A 25625-nucleotide genomic window follows, 5' to 3' on the forward strand; every position below is an offset into this window, starting at 1 on the left:
CCTGCCTCCAGCCAGGTGGAGAAGAGGGATAATCGGATTTACTGGACAGTGTGGATCCGATGGCCTGGCACGTCAGACCCACAAGAGTATGAGGCTTTGGTGGACACTGGTGCACAGTGCACCCTGATGCCATCGAGCTACAGTGGGGTTGAATCCATTTGCATCTCTGGAGTGACAGGGGGATCCCAGCAGCTGACCCTACTGGAAGCTGAAGTGAGCCTGACTGGGAGGAACTGGCATAAGCACCCCATTGTGACTGGCCCAGATGCCCCGTGCATCCTGGGCATAGACTACCTCAGGAGAGGGTACTTCAAAGACTCAAAAGGGTACCAGTGGGCTGTTGGTGTAACTGCCCTGGAGGAGGTTGAACAGTTGTCCACCTTACCCGGCTTCTCAGAGGATCCCTCAGTGGTGGGGCGGCTTAAGGTTGAGGAGCAGCGAGTGCCAATTGCTACCAGGACGGTGCACCGGCGGCAGTACCGCACCAACCGACATTCCCTGGTCCCCATCCATCAGCTGATCCGTCAACTAGAAAGCCAGAAGGTGATCAGCAAAACTCACTCACCCTTCAACAGCCCTATATGGCCAGTGAGAAAGCCTAATGGCGAATGGAGGCTAACTGTGGACTACCGTGGCCTGAATGAAGTTACGCCAGCAATGAGTGCTGCGGTGCCGGACATGCTAGAGCTCCAGTATGAACTGGAGTCGAAGGCAGCCAAGTGGTACCCCACGACTGACATTGCTAATGCGTTCTTCTCCATTCCGATAGCGCCAGAGTGCAGGCCACAGTTTGCATTCACTTGGAGAGGCATCCAGTACACCTGGAATCGATTGCCCCAGGGGTGGAACCACAGCTCCACCATTTGCCATGGACTGGTCCATACTGCACTGGAGAAAGGTGGGGCCCCAGAACACCTGCAGTATATTGATGACATCATTGTATGGGGGAACACAGCCGAGGAGGTCTTTGAGAAAGGGAAGAAAATCATTGAGATCCTCCTGAAGGCCGGCTTTGCCATTAAGCAAAAGAAAGTTAAGGGGCCTGAAAGGGAAATTTAATTCCTAGGGATAAAATGGCAAGATGGGCGTCGCCACATCCCAATGGAGGTGATAAACAAGATAACAGCCATGGTCCCACCAACCTCTAAGAAGGAGACTCAGTCTTTCCTGGGCGCTGTGGGGTTCTGGAGGATGCACATCCCCAACTACGGCCTGATTCTGAGCCCTCTCTACCTTGTAACCCGCAAGAAGAACGATTTTGAATGGGTCCCTGAGCAACAACAATCCTTTGAGCAGATTAAACGGGAGATTGCCCAAGCAGTAGCCCTTGGGCCAGTCCAAAAGGGGCAGGAGGTTAAGAACATGCTCTACATCGCAGCCAGGGAAAATGGTCTTACTTGGAGCCCCTGGCAGAGAGCACCTGGGGAAACCCAAGGCCGACCTCTAGGCTTTTGGAGCCGGGGATACAAAGGTTCTGAAGCTAATTATACACCAACTGAGAAGGAGATACTGGCAGCATACGAAGGAGTTTGGGCTGCCTCAGAAGTGGTCGGCACTGAAACACAGCTCCTCCTGGCACCCCGACTGCCGGTGCTGGGGTGGATGTTCAAAGGGAAGGCCTCCTCCACGCATCATGCAACCGATGCCACGTGGAGTAAATGGGTTGCATTGATAACACAACGCGCTCGAATAGGGAACCCCAGGAATACTAGAGGTGATTACGAACTGGCCAGAGAGCAAAGATTCCGGGATGTCACCAGAACAGGAGGTGACACGTGCTAAGGAGGCCCCACCATATAACGAGCTGCCGGATGAGGAGAAGCGATATGCCCTGTTCACTGGTGGGTCTTGTCGTATTGTGGGAAAACGTCGATGGTGGAAGGCTGCTGTGTGGAGTCCCACACGACAGGTCACTGAAGCTGCTGAGGGACAGGGTGAATCCAGCCAATTTGCAGAGGTGAAAGCCGTCCAGCTGGCTTTGGATATTGCTGAGTGGGAAAAGTGGCCGAGGCTCTACCTCTACACCGACTCGTGGACAGTGGCAAATACCCTGTGGACATGGCTGCCGCAAGGGAAGCAGAACAACTGGCAACGTAAGGGTAAAACCGTCTGGGCTGCTGAAGTATGGCAGGACATTGCAGCCCGTGTGAAAAACCTCGTTGTGAAGGTGCGCCATGTGGATGCCCATGTACCCAAGAGTCGGGCCACTGATGAACATCGACACAACCAGCAGGCAGACCAAGCTGCTAAGACCAGAGTGGCTCGGGTGGACTTGGACTGGCAGCGCAAAGGTGAACTGTTCATACCTCCTTGGGCCTATGAGACCTCGGGCCACCAAGGTAGAGATGCAACATACAGGTGGGCTCGAGATCGAGGGATGGACCTTACTATTGACACCGTTGCAGAGATCATCCATGGGTGTGAGACGTGTGCTACAAAACATGCCAACCGGGTGAAGCCCGAGCGAAATGGAGAGCTATGGCTGAAATATAGATATGGAGAGGCCTGGCAGATCGACTACATCACACTGCCACAGACCTGCCACAGGAAGCGCCACATGCTCACAATGGTGGAAGTAACCACTGGATGGTTGGAAGCTTACCCAGCACCCCACGCCACCGCCCAAAACACCATCCTGGGCCTTGAAACCCAAGTCCTGTGGCGACACGGCACGCCAGAGAGAATTGAGTCAGACAACGGGACCCACTTCCGAAACAACCTCATAAGTGCCTGGGCAGAAGAACATGGCATCGAGTGGGTCTACCATATCCCCTACCACGCACCAGCCTCTGGGAAGATCGAGCGCTACAATGGACTGTTAAAAACCACATTGAAAGCACTGGGAGGTGGGACCTTCAAAGACTGGGACATGCATCTAGCAAAGGCCACCTGGCTAGTCAACACAAGAGGGTCTGCCAGTCGAGATGGCCTGGCTCAATTGAAACCTCCATGTGCTGTAGATGGGGATAAAGTCCCTGCGGTGTGCATGAGGAATATATTGGGAAAAATGGTCTGGTTTAGTCCTGCACCAGGCAGAGGTAAAGGCAAACCCATCCCCAGGATTGCTTTTGCCCAAGGACCTGGGTGCACCTGGTGGGTGATGCAGGACAATGGAGAGGTCCGATGCGTACCGCAGGGGGACTTGATTCTGGGTGAGAACATGCCGTAAATTATGCTGTGCCTGTGTAAATTATTACTTTGTTATTGTTAACCGCTAAATGGCAGCTGGACATGACACAGATGGTATAGAATAAAGGGGTGGATTATGTCATGGTTTAGCTAAGATAGAGTCAAGTTTGGTTTTTTTTTTCCAGAAGAGAGAGAGGGGGAAGGGATCTTCAGCCGGGTTATTCATACCATGCTGACGTCAGGTCCAGGGGCAGAGCCTTTTTACTTTCGCTTCTGGTTTTGGGGGTTGCTTACACGTGGCGGGCTTCTCCTTGATCATCTAGCGGTATTTCTCTGTATATCTTTTATCTTGTTCACTGTTATTGCTGTTCATTGTTATTATCATTGTTACTGTTGTTGTTCAGATTGTTCTATCACTCTGTTGTATTAAATTCCTTGTTACTTTAGCCCGGGTCTGTGCCTAACTTCCAGCCCGACCGGCCGCGGGTGGGAGAGGGGCAACAGCAACGTGCTCTCCGATCCCGGCAGGAGCTAAACCTGCACAATGCCAGAAGGGAACCTATACTTTCGCTTTTTCTAGGAGCAGAGACAGAATTGTTTCGTACCACAGGATGAAGCAGTAACAGCTCCTAACTCTTTACATGGCGGGCAGGGGGGTGAAGAACAAAAAGGAAACCCCTTTTCTCGCTCCCAGAGAGGTTTATCTGTCCCCACCTTTCTTACATTTTGCAGATCACTTAGTAACTCATGTATTGTAACTGGCATGGAAGCATTTCAAGAGTTGAGTTGAAGATAATGTTGAGCCTCGAACAAGAAAGTAGAACAAACAGTGACATCGAGTGGCAAGATTCCTCCGATACACTTCTTAAAGTTCGAAACTTCTTCAGTAGCCCATTTTTAAGGCCATTGAAACAATTCTTAACTCGAGACTTTTAATATTTAAAGCAGAATGCATAGAACAGAAACACTAATTTGTCTTATTTGTGCCTGAACCTCCAATGTTTCATTGGAAAGTATTCTTAAATGAAGAAAAAAAAAAGGAGAAAAAGAACACATAATAACAGTTTACCCTTAAGTAATAGTTTTAAAAAGACCAAGACTAGAACCTAGCCAGTTTTTGAAGCATTTATAAAGCCATCTCTTCTGAACACATCATAACATCCCTGAAGTTGTAGAAAAGTCATGTGCAGTGGCAAAAAAATATCTGGAAGCCACTTGTGTATTCTACCAAATCCTTCTTCTCTCTTAGGAAGTTACCAACAAGTTGAAGTTCAGGAGACTTTGATTATTCTATTGAAGTGTCTCTCCCTTTCAGTACTGGAGAAGAGTAATCTTTGAGTGACACTTATATAACTATTAATAGAACTCTAAAGTTCATGAATATGTTTAGCACTACTGTAAGCTTTGTCTTAGAACACATGCACACACTCAACTATTTTACAGAGACTGTCCTTTTCTTTAAACAGTTTTGTCTATAAAGTGAGATACAGGTTTATTGTTTTTAGTCTTTTTTCTAGGAAATATGCACAGTTAACTGCTTCTAGTCTTCTGTCAGATATGTAGCCATGGTGACATGACCATATTAATAGCTTGAAGTCTCCTAGGACATCATAACACTCAGATAATACCCAGGTGGGTAGATAGTGACAGAAGAAAGATGTCTTATACTTCTTCAGACTGCAGCATCACACTGTGCCCAGGTAATGGTAACATAGAGGAGACTTTTATTATTTGACAGCACATGAGATGAAAGGGGTTTTATTCATTAAATACACAGGTCCTGGGCAAGATATTTTCTGGGTAGTTCACAGCATGCACACAGCTGGATTTTAAGTGCTGAGAATTTTCTACTGAGGAATCATCTTTTCGCTCCCCAATATCACCACACTTATTAGTTGCAGATGCTAAAATTTAATCTGTACTTTCTGGAGGGTGTATATACAAGCCATTTTAAGGAAAGAACAAAAAATGGTCTTAAATATTAAAATAAAGGAGTACTTCACTGACACCTTTCTGAACAGCAACTGGGATAGGGGAGAAAAGTGAAAGTTGAAACAGATCAATGAGAACATGACTTGTCTTTGGCTTCACCCTGGAAAGCTTATTTCATTCATTACATTATGGGATGCTATACCTTTGCTGTTTGTCAGTATAATCCAAGACAAAGAATTACCTTTAGAGAATTCATATACAGCATGAAACAAATCGAATATTATTGTGTCCCAACTATACTCTGTGTGTGTATATATATAGTTATTTCTTCTCTATTTTCTCCTAAGAATCAGAAAGCCATTTATTGCAGTCACCTGTGTTTCTCACATCCCTACAATTTTTTAATGGAACTGCTTTAGTACTTCCTTCCCCTAGTTCTCTGCTGAGCAACGAGGACTCCTAAGTGTAAGAGAACAAGTTTCATTTAATTTCCTAATTATTCTGTCATATTAATTAAAAGATAGACACACACACAAAAAGAGAATCTTACTTCATTCTGCTTTTCCAAGGTTTCTGTAGCCCAAGAAACCTTCAGAAGAAAAATGCTAAGCCAATTAATGAAAAACAGCCTGTATTTAATTTTCTCTTGTCATATCATCTTGTCATGCTAGGAAGATGCCAAGCCAGACACCACATGCAGAAGGGACAAACTTTTTTCAGAAATTAAGATAGTCTCTGAGAATAAAGTCATTTTAATAACCTGTTGCTCAAAAAGAACCCAGTAAAGGATTATTTACTTATTTGCAACTCCAGAGTTGTCCTTTACACAAACAATACACTTTGGACATAGATCCTTTGGCTTTCAAATTAGTGTTTACTTGAAAATGAACATTAGATGCTTGTGTTAGCCATAGTATTTTCAAAACAGTGGTTAAACAGATTGGTTTGCATAGACTTTCTGATAAAGTATTAGAAGAAGCTAGAAATTCTCGCAAGTTACAATCTAAAAATGAGTTAGACGTGCTCTGTAGGCAAGAATTTGAGCAGCCTTGTGTACATTAAGCAAATTATATCTTCAAACAAGAGATTAAAAAACACTGAATACTTTCTTAACAATTTTTTATAGAAGCTTTTCCAAATAACAACATTAAAGCTTCCAGGATAACAGTTATTCACAAAACTAAACAGTTGTATTTTTTTTTTCTATTTCTTCTCAGGGGTTTCAGTGCCTAAAAGGTACAATTCACTCACCTCCAAAATCCATACCATAAAAACTTTGAGTATTTTGTTATTATGAAATCACCATCACAAGGTCTGTGCACAGGAGAAGAAAATTATTTTACACCGACCTTTTTGGTTCATTATTTTTTGCAAAGCAGATACCAAATATTATTTATGACATGTAGATCAGCTGTTTCCTAGCTGTATTTCAATCTGAAGTGTTGCATATGCATGGCAAGACTTGTGTGTGCGCTACTCATGCAGTGTTCTATTTTGTCCCAGACTTCATCCTTCTTGGAACTTTTCTCACAGCAGCCTACATAGTGGGAAGCCAGCTGGAAGCAAGCAGAATTAAGTTTGACCTCCCAGACCCTTGCGGATTTGCCATGACTTTCCTCCTATACTAAAGTTTTTGTAAAGGGGGAAAAAAACTAGCATCACTTTTGGACAACTGTCAACAATATAGCACTGGAACATGGATCACAGATAGTTGTTAATAAAGAGCTGCTAGAAACATATACAATATCTCACTTTCAGGAAAGGGTAACCTCTTACAGTCAGATACCTTTAAAATCCCCGATAGCAGCTGAAATACTTAAAAAAATACTGATATCTGCTTTTATAGTAGTATTTATCAAGTAACTTCGCTTATTTCTTACAACAGCCAGAAACAGTATAGAGGTAGAAAGAGACTAGATGTAGTTCAGGACTGTGGCAGGTTTTTAGTATAGCAAAATCCAAAGCTCAGGCAGAACTCAGCCCTAAACTATAGGCATTAGGATTCAGTTCTGATGAATACAACACCTTGTAGTAAAGTGTTGCGTGAAAAGAAACGCATTTCACACATGGAATACCTTAGTTTACCTCTGTTATAGAACCGCAATATTATTTTGAATTTCAGTTATATTAAGAGCAATATATTGTTCTCGAAAACTAGGCAGACTGATCTGCATATAAGGAAAACAAACACAAACATCTACAATATGTACTTAGCTTTTTGGTTTGTTTTATTCTTTTACTAGGTTAAAAACATGAACAGAATATGGAGTACAGTGATTGTATAATATAAGCTTATTTCTAGTCTTTCAGACACTTGTCACATTTTTTTGTGAATTGCTTTCTTCTCTCTAGAATTAGAGCTCTCCAACAAGAGTTGCTTCTGTCTACACAGATTACTTTTATCCCAATATCATGGCAGAAATCTATGTTATCAACCGCTGCTTCTTACCTCAAGAGCAACCCTTCTCTTTTTGGTTTAATCTCCTTTACAGCTGCCCAAAATTGGGTGCTGCTTTAGCCAAGTACTGACTGCTTACTACCTAGTTGAGTAGCAATTTGAGAGTGAAAGAGAAGGAAACTTGAATTTTTGTTTCTCCCCCCACCAAGTAAGACATTTACAGTCTCTCAGATTTCTTATGGGTTGATAATTTCATTAGTTTTCAGGAACAGAAGTTGACATTCCCTACTATTTGGCAGGCAGTGGAATCAGGTGGATTCTGCCTTGCCTGTAAAAGTTAACAGTTCAGATATAGTTTGATCCTGTCTTAGCATTGCTGAGGAGATTGATAACTAAGGGGTGCCATGAAAGGAAGCATCCACAGAGCAAAACTCCTAGTTTTATTGTTGAAAGTATAGGGAAACATATTTAAACGAGCACACTTCCCTGAAGGCACAAGATCATATTTTAGGTTCATTATTTCACCATCTCTGCACATTTACAGAAGAATAAGTGTCTCAGCAGCCTTCAGTATAATTCTTGCATCATTAAAAAAACCCACATAAATTGCAGTAATTTTAACAGCTAGCACATCTAGATATGTGGAAAGACAACTCACCACCAGGTTCATCTCATGGTAGCTGAACACCACAAAGTCAAGCATTTCCCTTAAGAGCCACTTTTCAACAGCAGTTTTCCTCCCCTTGAAGATTAAGCCATAGCTGACTTCTGACACTGTGGTTTTTCATATGCAGAAAGTCTGAAGTCTGACACCAGGTCTTCAACCTTGAGTTTGGAGTTTAATAACTTCATTTCACTCCCTCCAGAGCCTTTAAAAAGACTTATGTAATTTTCCTGGTGTTCTCACAGGCAGGGTGTATCCTACCCCAGGTCTTATAGTTTCTCTGAACCACATCCAGGAAGCACACCCATGCAGAAATGCCTCTCTACACAACCTTATCACCACCATAAACACAATCACCATTCCTACAACCTACTGTAACATTATCGTTAAAAACAACAATAGAAATGAAGAACAAACCCTCACATAATTCCTCAAGACTCTTGTCTTCTAAAAGGACTCAGACTTCTGCTTATTCCCAGAACTATTAGTGACTACTCACAGCTGGGATCCATCTTTAATTGGACCTGGCAGCTCTCCAGATGCAAGGAGCTCACTAATTGTTTAACTGTTTTGGGGTCTGGTTAGCACTTCCAAGGTCAAGGATGTTTGCATCCTCCTCTGCCAAGGCATTATAGAAAATTCTCTTGTGTTGTTTTCAGCTTGGATAGATGAAAATTTCTGTGTAAAGAATGTATTTGCAAGAATTCCACAGTATAATTATAGAAATTTAAACCAAAAAGTATTAAGGACCAAATATTTTGCAGAATATAAGGGGGAAAAAAATCCCCAGTATCATAATACTAACTGTGTTGAGAAAGAAGACTAGTTTGTAATCTGTATCACTGTGTTACATAAATTCAAGCATAGTTTAAAATCTATAACAAGCAAATAATAAAAAGACCTTATGAAGCAATATATAAATAATATATAGAAAGTACCTCAAATGATGAAAATTATTTCAGAAAATAAGATCACATTTTTAAAAATTCCATAAAATTACTAATTGCAGGTTATTTACATGAAATATGTTGTTAATATTTGGGTTGCTTTGCTTAGGCTATTGGGTAACAATTTCTTTACAACCTGTTTTATACTGCATAATTTTACAGATTTCAGAAAAGCTATTTTGTTCTGACATATTCCAAATGTCAGCAGAATCATGATCCTTTCTTTCACTCAGTTTTACATGTCTTCTGTTTTCTTGTTCTCAGCCCATTAGATCAGACATCAATTCTCATTAACAAAAAAGATAAACATATGTTCAATGGCTGGTTTTCTACTGGAAATTTAATAAGTGCTGTATCTGCATTTCCTTCATATGAGAAAGGGAGTAGTTATTCTTTTCTGCTTACTCTTATATACTTTCTCTATTCCTTGCTGAATTTTCAGTACTCCATTATTAATGCAAGTTTTTGTACCTGGCCAAGCGAAATTGTGTTCCTATATAGTTTTATTTATTTATTTGTTTATTTATAGCTTTTTCATTAATGGTTAATTGTCTCCGTATCAGCTTTGGTATTATGGTTTATGTACAGTCTAGATCCAGTGGAACAAGTAAAATGAAAGCTCTAGACACCTGTCATAAGGAACAGTGAAATAACTGAAAACATCCAATCTCTTCTGTCATTCATCATCATCAACCAGCCTGCCTAGAATACAACAAATAAGGTTCTGCTTCTTGCATTGATTTTATTTTTCCTAACTGCAGCATCTTTCCTCCAGTGGTGTATAGCAAAACCAGATAAAAGTCCTCCTGCATCTGATCTGACTTATATGAGCCTAGTAGTTCTCGATTCTCTTCAAGGTACATTCAGAGCTCTGCAACTCTTCTTGCTTAGGTTTACGTGCTACATCTATGTCATCACTATTATCCTGAGCTCCATCATCAACTCTGTTAGCTCTGCAGGTTCACATGAATGTGAATTTATGCACTACAGAAATCTTCTGTAATGGTTTAAGCCCTGCTGGGACCGGAGAGCACATTGCTGTTGCCCCTCCCCCACCCACAGCCGGTCAGGCTGGAAGTTAGGCACAAACCCGGGCTAAAATAAGAAGAAATTTAATACAACAGTGTGATAAAACAATCTGAACAACAACAGTGGCAATGATAACAACAATAAACAGCAATAACAGTGAACAAGACAAACGATATACAGAGAAATACAGCAAAATGGTCACGGAACAAAGCCGACACATGGGTACCGCCACTAAAAAGCCAAAGAGAAAGTAAAAAGGTTCCGCCCCTGCACCTGACATCAGCATGGTATGAATAACCCGGCTGAAGATCCCTTCCCCCTCTCTCTCTGCTGGGGAAACATAACTCTATTCTAGTTGAACCAGGATATAATCCACACCTTTATTCTATACCATCTGTGTCATGTCCAGCTGCCATTTAGCAGTTACAATAACAAAAAAATAATTTACACAGGCACAGCATAGTTCACGGCATGTTCTCAACCAGAACCAAGTCCCCCTGTGGTACACATCGGACCTCTCCATTGTCCGGCATCACCCACCAGGTGCACCCAGGTCCTTGGGCAAAAGCAATCCCGTGGATGGGTTTGCCTTTACCTTTGCCTGGTGCAGGACTAAACCAGACCATTTTTCCCAATATATTCCTCATGCGCACCGCAGGGACTTTATCCCCATATACAGCACGTGGAGGTTTCGACTGAGCCGGGCCAGCTTGACTGGCAGATACTCTTGTTCTGACTAGCCAGGTGGCCTTTGCTAGATGCATGTCCCAGTCTTTGAAGGTCCCACCTCCCAATGCTTTCAATGTGTTTTTTAACAGTCCATTGTAGCACTCGATCTTCCCAGAGGCTGGTGCGTGGTAGGGGATATGGTAGACCCACTCGATGACATGTTCTTCTGCCCAGGCATTTATGAGGTTGTTTCGGAAGTGGGTCCCGTTGTCTGACTCAATTCTCTCTGGCGTGCCGTGTCGCCACAGGACTTGGGTTTCAAGGCCCAGGATGGTGTTTTGGGCGGTGGCGTGGGGTGCTGGGTAAGCTTCCAACCATCCAGTGGTTACTTCCACCATTGTGAGCATGTGGCGCTTCCTGTGGCAGGTCTGTGGCAGTGTGATGTAGTCGATCTGCCAGGCCTCTCCATATCTATATTTCAGCCATAGCTCTCCATTTCGCTCGGGCTTCACCCGGTTGGCATGTTTTGTAGCACACGTCTCACATCCATGGATGATCTCTGCAATGGTGTCAATAATAAGGTCCATCCCTCGATCTCGAGCCCACCTGTATGTTGCATCTCTACCTTGGTGGCCCGAGGTCTCGCAGGCCACGGAGCTATGAACAGTTCACCTTTGCGCTGCCAGTCCAAGTCCACCTGAGCCACTCTGGTCTTAGCAGCTTGGTATGCCTGCTGGTTGTGTCGATGTTCATCAGTGGCCCGACTCTTGGGTACATGGGCATCCACATGGCGCACCTTCACAACGAGGTTTTTCACACGGGCTGCAATGTCCTGCCATACTTCAGCAGCCTAGACGGTTTTACCCTTATGTTGCCAGTTGTTCTGCTTCCCTTGCGGCAGCCATGTCCACAGGGTATTTGCCACTGTCCACGAGTCGGTGTAGAGGTAGAGCCTCGGCCACTTTTCCCACTCAGCAATATCCAAAGCCAGCTGGACGGCTTTCACCTCTGCAAACTGGCTCGATTCACAATGTCCCTCAGTAGCTTCAGTGACCCGTCGTGTGGGACTCCACACAGTAGCCTTCCATCGTCGATGTTTTCCCACAATACGACAAGACCCACCAGTGAACAGGGCATATCCCTTCTCCTCATCCGGCAGCTCGTTATATGGTGGGGCCTCCTTAGCACGTGTCACCTCCTGTTCTGGTGACATCCCGGAATCTTTGCTCTCTGGCCAGTTCGTAATCACCTCTAGTATTCCTGGGCGGCTGGGGTTCCCTATTCAAGCCCGTTGTGTTATCAACGCAACCCATTTATTCCACATGGCATCAGTTGCATGATGCGTGGAGGAGGCCTTTCCTTTGAACATCCACCCCAGCACCGGCAGTCGGGGTGCCAGGAGGAGCTGTGTTTCAGTGCCGACCACTTCTGAGGCAGCCCAAACTCCTTCGTATGCTGCCAGTATCTCCTTCTCAGTTGGTGTATAATTAGCTTCAGAACCTTTGTATCCCCGGCTCCAAAAGCCTAGAGGTCGGCCTTGGGTTTCCCCAGGTGCTCTCTGCCAGGGGCTCCAAGTAAGGCCATTTTCCCTGGCTGCGATGTAGAGCATGTTCTTAACCTCCTGCCCTTCCTGGACTGGCCCGAGGGCTACTGCTTGGGCAATCTCCCGTTTAATCTCTTCAAAGGATTGTTGTTGCTCAGGGCCCCATTCAAAATCGTTCTTCTTGCGAGTTACATGGTAGAGATGGCTCAGAATCAGGCTGTAGTGGGGGATGTGCATCCTCCAGAACCCCACAGCGCCCAGGAAAGACTGAGTCTCCTTCTTAGAGGTTGGTGGGGCCATGGCTGTTATCTTGTTTATCACCTCCACTGGGATGTGGCGACGCCCATCTTGCCATTTTATCCCTAGGAATTAAATTTCCCTTTCAGGCCCCTTAACTTTCTTTTGCTTAATGGCAAAGCCGGCCTTCAGGAGGATCTCAATGATTTTCTTCCCTTTCTCAAAGACCTCCTCGGCTGTGTTCCCCCATACAATGATGTCATCAATATACTGCAGGTGTTCTGGGGCCCCACCTTTCTCCAGTGCAGTATGGACCAGTCCATGGCAAATGGTGGAGCTGTGGTTCCACCCCTGGGGCAATCGATTCCAGGTGTACTGGATGCCTCTCCAAGTGAACGCAAACTGTGGCCTGCACTCTGGCGCTATCGGAATGGAGAAGAACGCGTTAGCAATGTCAATCGTGGCGTACCACTTGGCTGCCTTCGACTCCAGTTCATACTGGAGCTCTAGCATGTCCGGCACCGCAGCACTCATTGCTGGCGTAACTTCATTCAGGCCACGGTAGTCCACAGTTAGCCTCCATTCGCCATTAGGCTTTCTCACTGGCCATGTAGGACTGTTGAAGGGTGAGTGAGTTTTGCTGATCACCTTCTGGCTTTCTAGTTGACGGATCAGCTGATGGATGGGGACCAGGGAATGTCGGTTGGTGCGGTACTGCCGCCGGTGCACCGTCCTGGTAGCAATCGGCACTCGCTGCTCCTCAACCTTAAGCCGCCCCAACACTGAGGGATCCTCTGAGAGGCCGGGTAAGGTGGACAACTGTTCAACCTCCTCCAGGGCAGCTACACCAACAGCCCACTGGTACCCTTTTGTGTCTTTGAAGTTCCCTCTCCTGAGATAGTCTATGCCCAGGATGCACGGGGCATCTGGGCCAGTCACAATGGGGTGCTTATGCCAGTCCCTCCCAGTCAGGCTCACTTCAGCTTCCAGTAGGGTCAGCTGCTGGGATCCCCCTGTCACTCCAGAGATGCAAATGGATTCAACCCCACTGTAGCTCGATGGCATCAGGGTGCACTGTGCACCAGTGTCCACCAAAGCCTCATACTCTTGTGGGTCTGACGTGCCAGGCCATCGGATCCACACTGTCCAGTAAATCCGATTATCCCTTTCCTCCACCTGGCTGGAGGCAGGGCCCCTCTAATCCTGCTCATTATCACTCACTTCTTGCAAGAATGATTTACTGGTCCCCTCAAGAGGGTCAGACATAATGTTCACCATTCTGTTTTGCCTGGGGGATTTCTGAATGGACACTGGAGCTGCGCTCCTCTTGGAGGACTCCCCTTTTGTGATGGTCTTCCCTTTCAGCTGCTCTACTCGTGCAGCTAGGGCAGCAGTGGGCTGTCCATCCCACCTCCTCATGTTTTCTCCATGGTCACGGAGGAAAAACCACAGGGTGCCTTGCGTGTACCTTCTGCTGCCTTTCTCTTGGGTGGGGAAACGTTTACTTCTAATGGCTGAGACATTAGCCCGTGCAGGTGGAGTGTAGGACATGTCCTCTTCCACTTTCTGGAGGCTTTGAGACAGTTCCTCCACAGCTGAGACCAGGGAATGCTGAGGTGAAGGGAGATTTCCCTCATATTGCCGGAGCTTGCCAACCACTCTATCCACTGTTAGAGTCTGTGTGTCTGTCCACCAGGACACTATTGCCAATGCTTTTGAGTGTGCTTCTGGTGCGCTCTTCAGGAACTTCCGCCACATCAGGTGTGTGCAAGGGGCCTGATCTGGGTCCATGGGTGACTGCTCATTATTCAGATCACCATAGATCATCTCAAACACAGCCAGTTCCCTGAGGTTCTGGATGCCTTTCTCAATGCTGGTCCATTTGCTTAGCTGACATAAGATATCATCCTTGTAGGGGTGCCACTCCCTTACACTGAGCAGGAGTCGCTTCCAAAGGCTGAGGATTTGAGCCTGCTTCCCTTTTTCCCTATCAATGCCAGCATCCTTGGCCAAAGATCCCAGCTGCTTGGCCTCTCTCCCCTCCATCTCAAAAGCACTGGCTCCATTTTCCCAGCATCGGAGCAGCCAGGTGCAAATCTGCTCGCCTCCCAGGCGGCCGAAATCTCTCCGCATATCTCGCATCTCAGTCGGGGACAGTGATCGGACGATCACCTCTGGCCCTTCCTCCTGTCCCGTGATGGGCCTGGCTCATCCTCATCCCTCACTCTGCGAACTGACTTTCTGGTATATTTTGTTTTCTGTATCAGGGCAACTGATACTGGCACTGGCTGGCGCTCTGGCTCAGTCGCTGTGCTGGTGGAGGCGACTGAGACTGGCTCAGTATCTGGACCGGGGGGACAGGCAGTTTCAGTGAGTTCACTCTCAGTTTCTGTAACCTTTTCTCCCCCTTGAGGGCACAGTAGGCATGGGCAAGTCCCCAACACATTGCAGCGATTTGTGTCTCCTGGGTTTTGCCCGTTTGGTAACACACCCTTTCTAAGCACTCCATCAGCTTCTCAGGGCTCTGCATTTGTTTAGGAGTGAAATTCCAGAGCATTGGAGGTGCCCACCGACTCAGGCCTTCGCCCATCTTTTCCCACACCCCTTGCCACTCACTATTATCTGACCTCGGGGCAGGTTTCCAGGCACTGCTATTGTTAGAGAAATGCCACATGGCCAAAACCAAAATCAGGCAGACATTCAGAAAGCATTGTGCCACAATCACACTGGCCTGCAGGCTCCAAGGATAACTGAAACTCCCCAAATCCAAGAGGATCTCTTCCCCCGGCTCACCCATAGGGGGGGTGAGACCCCTAACAAAAGCCCAAATGGCAAACAGGTACCGGCCCACCCCCATACACAGCGATACAAAGGCATTATAAGCATTCAATAGCCCATATATTATCAACATAAGACCCTTTATATATTTTCCACCAATAACAAACGCCACCACAGGGATCATAAACTGGATATAAGGATTAATCCAGCCCCACCAAGCAAGCAAGTGGGTCAGCATTGCAAACATTTTCTCATCAAAAAAATACAAACAGAAAAATTACACCCAACAGATTGCTCTATCACACTCTGGTCAGGGTCTGTCCCTTTTTATTCTTATTTTGAGCCCCACGTTGTTGTGCCAATTAAGGCTGTGTTTGTTTAGGCCCTGCCGGGATCAGAGACCATGTTGCTGTTGCCCATCCCCCACCCTCAGCCGGTCGGGCTGGAAGTTAGGCACAAACCCTGGGGTAAAATAAGGAGAAATTTAATACATCAGTGTGATAAAATAATCTGAACAACAGTAGCAATGATAACAACAATAAACTGCAATAACAGTGAACAAGACAAACGATATTCAGAGAAATACTGCTAAATGATCACAGAACAAAGCCGACACGTGGGCACACCACCAAAAAGCCAAAGAGAAAGTAAAAAGGTTCTGCCCCTGGACCTGACGTCAGCATGGTATGAATAACCGGCTGGAGATCCCTTCCCCCTCTCTCTCTGCTGGGGAAACCTAACCCTATCCTAGTTGAACCAGGACAAAAAGAAATGTTTATATTTGAAAAACAGTAGTCCTGTGTTTTTCTGAATAAGTATTTTCCTGGAGTAGACATGGTTTTTTTTTGGAATTAGAAAGAGGTTTAAGGTTACATACTCTGAAAGAAATATTTTCTTAAGCATCTACCTCAAGATGTTGTAGAAAGTGCTTCATTACCCCTATGGAAGCAATCTCACAAGAATTTAGTATGTTGTTAGGTTGACATTTTTTTTTCTGCATGCACTGTGGTAAGTGTACACCTGATGTTTAGGAAATAATTGTTTGGTAATATATTGGATAAAATACAGCAAAGTGTCATATATTTGCTCGTGTAGGGAAGAGAAACATTTCACTATAAATTATTAAGCCTGTGCTTCCACATGTTTTTATTTAAAGTCTAAAAGCTTCTTTTTATGATCTGCTGTGCTTCATTTTGGGATAGCAAATCTACACTGTATGTTTTTATTTTCTTCAGCACAACACATGGCTCACACTTGGAGGACGGTAGCATATCAAAACCACCTTCACTAATAATCCACAGTCACAAGGTACACTTAGATCATGTTAACCTCTTTTCTGAAACAATCTTTGATAGAGACATAACCTTCTTTCCAAGACAGAACAACATTCAAGAAGTCAATAATAAGGAAGAACAAGACTTTCTAAGATCATTTATACATCTGTTGGAAGGAAGGAGAGGTGTAAACACATTGTAGATGAGTTTTGTAGATGTTCTGGCACCTCTCCACATTTAATGGAAAATTTATATTCTGGAACTCAGGAATACAAGCACAAGCTGTTACACAGACAGAGACTTCAGCTAATCCTTTAGTAATTCTGGTTTATCTTACTCCTTCCTTCTTCCCTTTGATGCTGATATAGGAGTTTTGATATTCTGAGACTGGGATTATGACACAATTCAGTTTCTTAGTATCCAGGATACTTGATTTCAAATAGCAAAGCACTCAAGGGACAGCCCTAATCACCCCAAGAACAAAAGGTAGATTATCTAGCTTCCAGACAACTTACACTTAATAAATGAAGACATTCGGTCTTTCACCTACTCACACACATTTTCTGCTGGTGAGGGAGACGTACTCTATAACATTTTCAGTAATAAATTGTATGAGTACAAAATCAGTATCCTATTGGTATGAATGAAAAAATTTATACAGGCTATCACAGTAAAAGAGAAAGTAAGGAGCTAGAAATTAGATGAAGGTCAAAAGGGCAGAAGTGAGCATTGTTTTATTGTTTATATCTGGTACTTCTTGCTTATCCTTTTTTTACCTTACCCTCTCAAGCAGATTGTACACTACACCATTTAGCTTGATGTATATATACATGTTTTCAAAATACAGATTGTGTTGTATTTTCTGTCTAGTTTAAGAGATCCTTGGAAGCTTAATGTAAATGTAAAGGGAGTTTTTTGATATTTTTTTTGATAGGGTGTGGGGTGTTTTTTACTTTTTTTTTTGTTGTTGTTGTTTTGGGGGTTGGTTTTTTTTTTTTTTTTTTTTTTTTTTTTTTGTGGTTTGTTTTGTTTTGTTTTTTAAGCATATAGTAGTTCCCCAAAGCTTCGAGGATGTTCAACATTAGCTGACAGGGAATTCTACCAATGCTTTTTGATAGCCTTAAGGAATAAAACACTCCTATCCTCTACTTTCCTTCCATATTTTTGTAGTTTCTTTGGAAGTTTTATCTCAATTTCCTACTTTAAATATATGGTTCACACATTAGCATATATTATAACTTGTACTAAGAGCTTGTACCAAACTCTTTCTTCAAGAAACATCTTTGCACCAAAGTTTTCCGCAGAACAGCATTGATTTCAATGAAATTCTGTTTTTCAGACCCAGAATTTTCTGGTCTGTAGAAAGCTTATTTCCAGCAGTGTCAGTAAGATCGGTCATTTGTTTAAATACAGATGAAGTTGGAGCTTCAAAAGAATTATGTGTGGTCCTTCAGTTGCTAACCTAGGAATGCAAATACTCATCTGGAAAATGGAAGCATAAATTACAGAATCTTGTCTAACCTAGACAAAGAACTTCATTTGAGGTGTGCTATATTCCAGATGAATACCATAACTTAGTGTTAGCAATATTCAATGAAGTTATTCGTTTTCTTTTTCCACAGAATCAATGCAAAAGTCTTGGTCTTTGCTCTGATATGAAAGGATGGAAGTACTTAGCTCTGTTAGCTTTCCTTCCAAGTTCTATGGGTCCTAATGATCTCCTCACACAGCAGTGTGGCTTCTTTAGAAGGAACACAAGAGCACAGAAAAGTTACAGCTCCTTTGTCAAAAGCCCTAAGGTTGGAGGAACACATGCTATACCACCAGTCCTTGCTCTGACAGCATTGTAGTTTCTTTTCTATGAAGCATTTTGTCTGCTGACACAGCACTAGCAGCATCAGCATATACATCTACCTGACAGCTATAGTTTGGTCTGTAAATGAATAATATTTTCTAGCTACATCTGACTTTTCACAGGAATTCATACACCTATATGAAAAGAAGTTTATATACCCAAATAATAATCTACATTTGATAATAGGTAACATACTCTAATATGTTTATAAACCAATAACAAAACAGGAATAAATCTAGTAGAAAAGAGCTAAGGCATGGTAACAATAAGAACTACTATGACATTCAGAACTGGAATATTCATGCATTACAGTGAGGAAATATGAGAAATATTTATACCTCACAATAGAAAAAGTAACACTAAAATGGTAGCCACAGCCCACAAAAATGAGTCATCAGACCCTTTTGGTTTTGCAGGTAAACACAGTTTTCTATGGCTTTATTTTAGATTACATTTTTAGCAGTTTACACAAAATTAATGAGCTGCTATTTAGAATACTTGTCAGACCTCTAGCTGGATCACAGTAACATTTTATTCTCTTTTTTAAGTGATTATCAATAATTTTTCGAATATCTTATGTTTAATTCCTTGAAATTAGTTCAGAAGAATGCAGCAGGAGTTCAACAAATTGTAGGTTTATGTAAATTTTTATTGTAAGCCAAGTGTCTCCTCGAGTAGTTTTCTCCCCAAGGGATGGGCAATGCCTGCAAATTTCAGAAGGACTTGATAATTTTGCAGCAATTTATAAAACTTCTTTCAGCAAAATATAAAGAAATTGATTTAATTATACTTCATAGCAATCCAGCGGAATTTTTTTAGTTGACTTTATTTATTTATTTATTTATTTATTTATTTATTTATTTATTTTTCCTCAAGGTAAATTCAACAGCAACTACATAAGGGAATTTGACAGGTTCTGGGAAAGATAATGCTGAAGTTCTGCAGTCCCACTCTCCTCTGGGGTGCATACACCAAGCCATAGTAGAGCTCCATCAGGTACTGCAGATACTTCAAAAACTTCAGAGCATTAAATTGTCACAAAGAAAATGTAATGGACTTCTTTTTAATGTTATAACTTCATAATCAGCAAAGTATCTGCCATATGAATTTGTAATCTTAAATCAGGGTATTTATGTTTTTTTCAGAAAACTCAGAAAACAGCATTCACCAGACCAGTCTTCTCAATATAAAATACTTGCATTTTGGTCATGCATGATTTCCCTTCAGAAATTCCCTTTCAGAGGGGTTCTGTTGATAAACACGATTTGCCAGTAGAATAGATTCATCCTCAAGATATAAATTAATGACTCTTCCTTTTGCTTTGTTTCTTCCTGTCTTTAAGTATGGCAATGAAGGATATTTTCATTACTGATCAACTGTATTAAATAATATCTCAGAACCTGACCAAAGACTTGGCTGCTAGAGAACCTGGAATGTTGGTAAGGCTAACACATGGACAACAAAGATATTCAAGTGTTATTCAATGCTATTTTGAAAGTTTTAGTAGACTAATTCATAGATGAATCAAACTGACTCAAATTCTTATGTGGAATACCACTGTTCTTTAGCCTACTTCAAAGATATTTATCTGGGGAAAATCATAGTTCTATGAGTTATACTGTTTTTATTTTAATAATTCTTAATTGTAATGTAGTTTAAATTGCAATACAACAATTTCCCAGCAAAACCATTATTTTATTTACAGTGATCCATTAACTTTTTTTCTGTTACCATTCCATTTATATCTACACACTGATAACTGCTCAAGTATTTTTCCTGACAGCATGTACTTCAACAAATAAAATAAACAGATTGTAATAATCTGGAATTAAAATTAGTGCTGTCAGTCAGTTATTTTTGTGAATTTCCGTAGTGAAATTAAATTTATAAGTCTCTTATATACAGATAAAAAGGATGCAACTGAGGATATTTTCCATTTTTCATCATAAGACATAGAAGCACTCTGGAAGATGGGATTTGGATAGTATTTGATTAAAAAATACTGACATGAAAATTTTTAATATATCATGCCACGCATATAAATATAATTATTTTTATAACTTATTTACTGAAATAGACATTAAACACCAATGATGTAAAATAAAGTTCCAGATAATGGGTTTCCTGTAAAGCCTACATGCAATGAGTAGCTTATGTCACATTCTCCTGTGTCTATACTTCCCATGTAACTATACAAAATTACTTAAAAACCGTTACAAACATGAATAATCTGTCTCATAATAATTGTAAATATCTATTTTATCCCCTTTATGAGCTTGATGAAGGAATGATGATCTGAACACAGCATTAATTTGAATTGGATGGAAGAAATGATGAAGCAAACTGAAAAGTTAATAGGTTTTTACATGCTTTCCTGAGAACAGAACTTGAAGGTAAGAGGTATAAACTAAGGGCACACCTCCTCAGAGAGCCTGAGCTGTCAGAAGTAAACAAGAAAGCTAAACTATTCTGCTAGATTAATTTAATCTTCTATTTTTCAACTTTGATACTGGTCAGCAGTACAATTATTAATGGTCCTATTTTGAATGAAGCTATTTTTTGAGTAGGATTGTACATCTGACATAGGATCAAGGTTAGAACACAGGATACTTAAAGGGAGATGATCACAAATAGGATAGAGAAAAATAATGGTATCCTATAGAGATCCAGTTATGAGAGTGTTTAAGGACACAAGTTCCAACAGCATATATGGCCAAGTGACAGAATAAACTCAAATTGGCTGTGCACAGTGCAGATGGAGTTTCTTCAAACATTTGTGCAGCATAACTCTGGCATATCAGAAAGATATATAAATGCAACAGATATTGTTCACAACAAATCCACATCACTGCAAATAGAATTCAGAAAGAAACCTGTCCCCTTCCTTCCCTTCCTCTTGAATGGGTCAGATTTTATGTACTTTTTCATAATTTAAACATGATTTCTATAACATGAGAAATCCTACTTCTTTGCTTTTCTAGTTTTTTTTTTCTAAAGCATATTGACACAAAACATCCATACAGAGCACAGAGACCAAATTCAGAAGTGCTAACATACCTTTGATCTATTTTGATACTTATATTCACCCCTTCATTTTATATAGACTTTAGGATTTCATATTCTTTCAGTCTTTTCTCATGGAGTCTAAAACCCAAGAACTTTGATTATTCTTATTTTCTCCCAGACCTTCTCCAGCTGGTTCACTTTTGCACTGGAAGTGCAGTGCCCTGGATAGAGGTTGTTAGCAAAAGCCTCACTAGTGATAAGAGAGCAAAAAGGATTATTTGATGTAACTCGTAACAGCTCAGATCTACTTTGTCTATTTTATCCCAGCAGGCCTGCTGATTAGAGGGCTTTGTTTTTGTTTTAGGGTTTTCTGTGGATTTGTTTTGTTTGCTACATTTTTTTTAAATATATAACTTCATTCAATCTTCTATTACTTTACTCAGTCTTAATATGGATTTGGGAACAAACTGCAGTTGTTCCTCATATCCAGTCTAACCCAGTTCAATCCATCTCAAAACAAATTACCGAATCAGATTTTACCAAGCCAAAATCCACAAAAATGGCACTTTATTGCATGAAAAGCAAAACAGACCAGAAACAAACAAGCATTGGAAGCTAACTTTGTCTTTGTTTATTTGTTGTTTTTCTTTGTTTGTTGTGGGTTTTTGTTTTGTTTTGGGTTTGTTTTTTTTTTTTGGGGGGGTGGGTTTTGTTTATTGCTTTTTTTTTTTTTTTTCTTTAAAAATAAGTTTGAGAGAAACACAGAGCTGAATTCCATCCCTCAGTTCTGGAAGGATCTATTCAATCCTTTCAATTTAATGGTACTAAAACCAGACTCTCTTTTTATTCTGCTATGCCTACTTAGTCTGCATCAAAATGAATTATATATTAAAATTAATCTCTTATTAAGGATATACACAAAGCCATGAAAATTACGGGTAGACATTGTGAAGTCTAGCTGATATTATGTAAAGTTCTGCAAAGTTCCTTATTCTTGTAAAGCTGGTATGTCACACCATGTTACCTTCAGTAATTTTGGTGATATGGATGATAGTGGTTAGTCTACAGTATTAGCAAGAGATAACTTCAAAGTGTTAATGTCAGTATCGGGAAACAAGAAAAAGAAGAATATGTGACTTCTGACAATATGTTTTTCACCTACATTTTCAATATTTTCTGTCTGAATATAAATATAGCTTTGCTCTTTTATGAAGGGTAGCACACAAGAATTGTTTCAGATTCAGTTTATTGTTTCTGCAAATTGTAAGAGGTAGAAGCAAGCCAACAGCAAAGCCTTGCAAGATATGAAAATTAATGGTCTGTTGAAGAAGAGTGCCCTGGGAGATGAAAGAAAAAAGCAAAAGTATAAGAAAAGGACAACAGGACATTGTATTGATATGAAGTCTTGGCATTCCTATGATGCTGGCCTTGTTACTGTGTCAAGGAACAGTCAATGTGGGATCTCAAAGCTATCAAAATGGAGATTTTTTGTCCCCCCCAAAAAATAATCAGAAGTTTTGAAGACCTTTATAGCTTTTTTGAACTAAATTCAATTGTGGGCAAAATATATCTTCAACATTTGCTTTTAGCGTGAAAAAAACAAACTGCTGGTCTCCGAAACTGTCATGACTTCAGTCTTGCCATCCGAGATATTAAGTCAAATGCAGCATGTGTATTCTTGCAAAGCACTTGGAAAACTACTAAAGGAAAAGAAAGCTTTATGAAAAAAACAACACTGCTATGCAAATATGATCAACTACACACACAGGTACATTTTTTTTCCTTCCCAAGAACAACCATCTAACTCACCGAAGCACATGCATTGCTAGGTCATGTGTATAAAGTTTGTGTGTCTGTATGTACTTCCAGTTATAACATTGCTTATACCCTACTACACTTTACTAGGAACTTGAGGCTGTTCAATCACTCAGTCCTCATATGTGACTCCATCTAGGCCTCATATATTTTCTTTTCAAACAGTCTTAATGCCCTCTAAAGCAAGTAAGTACTTCTAACCACTGTGACGTGTTACATTACATTATTGAGTTGGGTTATTTTTGGAAGTCAGAAATTGAATTAAAAAAAAGGAAATCTAACATTTCTATTTAAAACTCCAGGAGTTCTGAATGTATGTTTGCTTTTTCAGCTTTCAGAAATGATCATTGACTGTCCCATTGGTTGGGATAGCCAGTACCCACATGAGTACCATTTACTTCTGTCCTTCAGATGAACCCTTGCTGTGTCTCCAGAATACTAATGCTCATTTGTGGAAATGCCCCATATCCCATAGCTGTTTGTGGCTATGAAGCTCTGCAGTCCCTGGGGTTTCTAATTCCTCCTGTGGTTTTCCCTGACTGAAAAAAAGCTTCTTCCAAACATGACTATCTGATCCAGAAACAGAGTACCCAGTGATCTAATGAAACCCCCAAAGGGAAGAATGGTACTAATGCAGTCCATCCTCTGGGTGGACAAAATATCACTAAAAGCCAGTTAAAGATTTTGTTTGGGGGTTGGTTTTTTTTTTGGTTTGTTTTTGTTTGTTTGTTTGTTTTGGGGTTGGTGTTGGTTTTGTGGGGATTTTTTTGTTTTGTTTTGTTTTGTTTTGTTTTTGGGGGGTGGGGGGGGTGTTGCTTTTTAATAAGAATACATGAAAGAGATTGTCTCACACCAGGTAAAACCTGAATTCTAATCCCAGTGAACACACGTAATGAATAACTCTATTGGAGTAATGATCCTGTAGCCAACCACCTCTTCTGAAAAGCGATGTTTCAGCCATTCTTAAAAAATGTCTGTGCACACAATTTCATGGATATTTCATATTTGTCTTTTCAATAACATATTAAAAATGTATCTGAACTGTATAGAATTTTCAGGTGAATAAAAATCGTTATATTGTGATTAGCAGAGATTCCATTTGTACATGTTTAATAACCTGACTGTATCTTGTCAAACTTCACTGAAATGTTATTTAATGGTTGAAGCAACTTATAATTGAGCATCACTGTTAGACTGACATATTTTACAGTATTTATAACTCAAAAAACCTTGGAAGTATTTTCATAAATTGAATCATAGCCAACAAAGGAATTCTAACTTTCTTTTAAGAAAATAATTTTTAGCTGTACTTTTTTTTTTTTTTTTTTTTTTTTTTTTTCCCCACACACACTTTGAAGTTCAAAAGATACTAAAAGTTTTATGAAAAAGTTCAGTGTAATTGCCTGGATGTTTTTGGCTTTAGTCTCCTTAAATTAACCTTTTATATTTTCTCCTGAAGATTGTGCAATATTTCAGACTTTCAAAGATTACCTTTTAATCCCTCTTCAGTGAAAATAGTCATTGTACCAGTATACTCAACACCTCTGTCTTAGAGTTCAATAGTTATTTAGTCGAAACAAAGTAATTTGACAAGTAAGCCAGGCAACCAACCAAGAAAAGCAAACTATAGGAGAAACAGTTTAGCTAATCTCTGTGAGTAACAGAGGTCTCCCATGTGGAAGAGGACTGGGGCAGAGAGCAAGGTATGATTAAATGAATACCTCAAAACTGAGAATGACGGAATATGAAAAATTAATGGCACCATCACATTAAGTCATCAAAGCAATCAGTAGACTAAATTCACTCACAGGTCTACGTGGTGGAGCTAATATAGCAACTTGACAACTCCTTATTAATGTGGGGCTAGAGTAACAGCATTATCTTTCTTTTCACCAGTTTATATTAAATTATAAATATGAGAAGAGAAAACCAGACACAGTCTGTAGCTTTGCTTCCTGTTCTTTTGCCTACACACAAAAGAAAGCTGCCTATTTCAAACAGCAGAGGGTACAGTCCTGTGAGAGACTGAGCACCTTGCAGGAGCTGCTGAGTACATTCAGGCAATACTGGAAGAAGCTCAGGATCTTGTAGACAAGAATAGCAAATGGTAACCCTATGTAAAGTATGGAAAGGATGCTATACTTCAACTACTTTCCTCCTCTGTCCCATCTTCTCTTAAAAATGGCTGCCTATATATTTTATAACAAAGTCAAAATTGGGCAACATTTTCAAGGTTCATGAGGAACAAGAAAGAACTTGTGTCACTTGGATAATTAAAATAGAAGTACCCAATGTACTTCAAAACCACCTACTATGAACAAATAAATAATATGCTGTTATACGTGACAG

This window comes from Athene noctua, chromosome 4 (genome assembly GCF_965140245.1).
Source record: "Athene noctua chromosome 4, bAthNoc1.hap1.1, whole genome shotgun sequence".
NCBI lineage: Eukaryota > Metazoa > Chordata > Aves > Strigiformes > Strigidae > Athene > Athene noctua.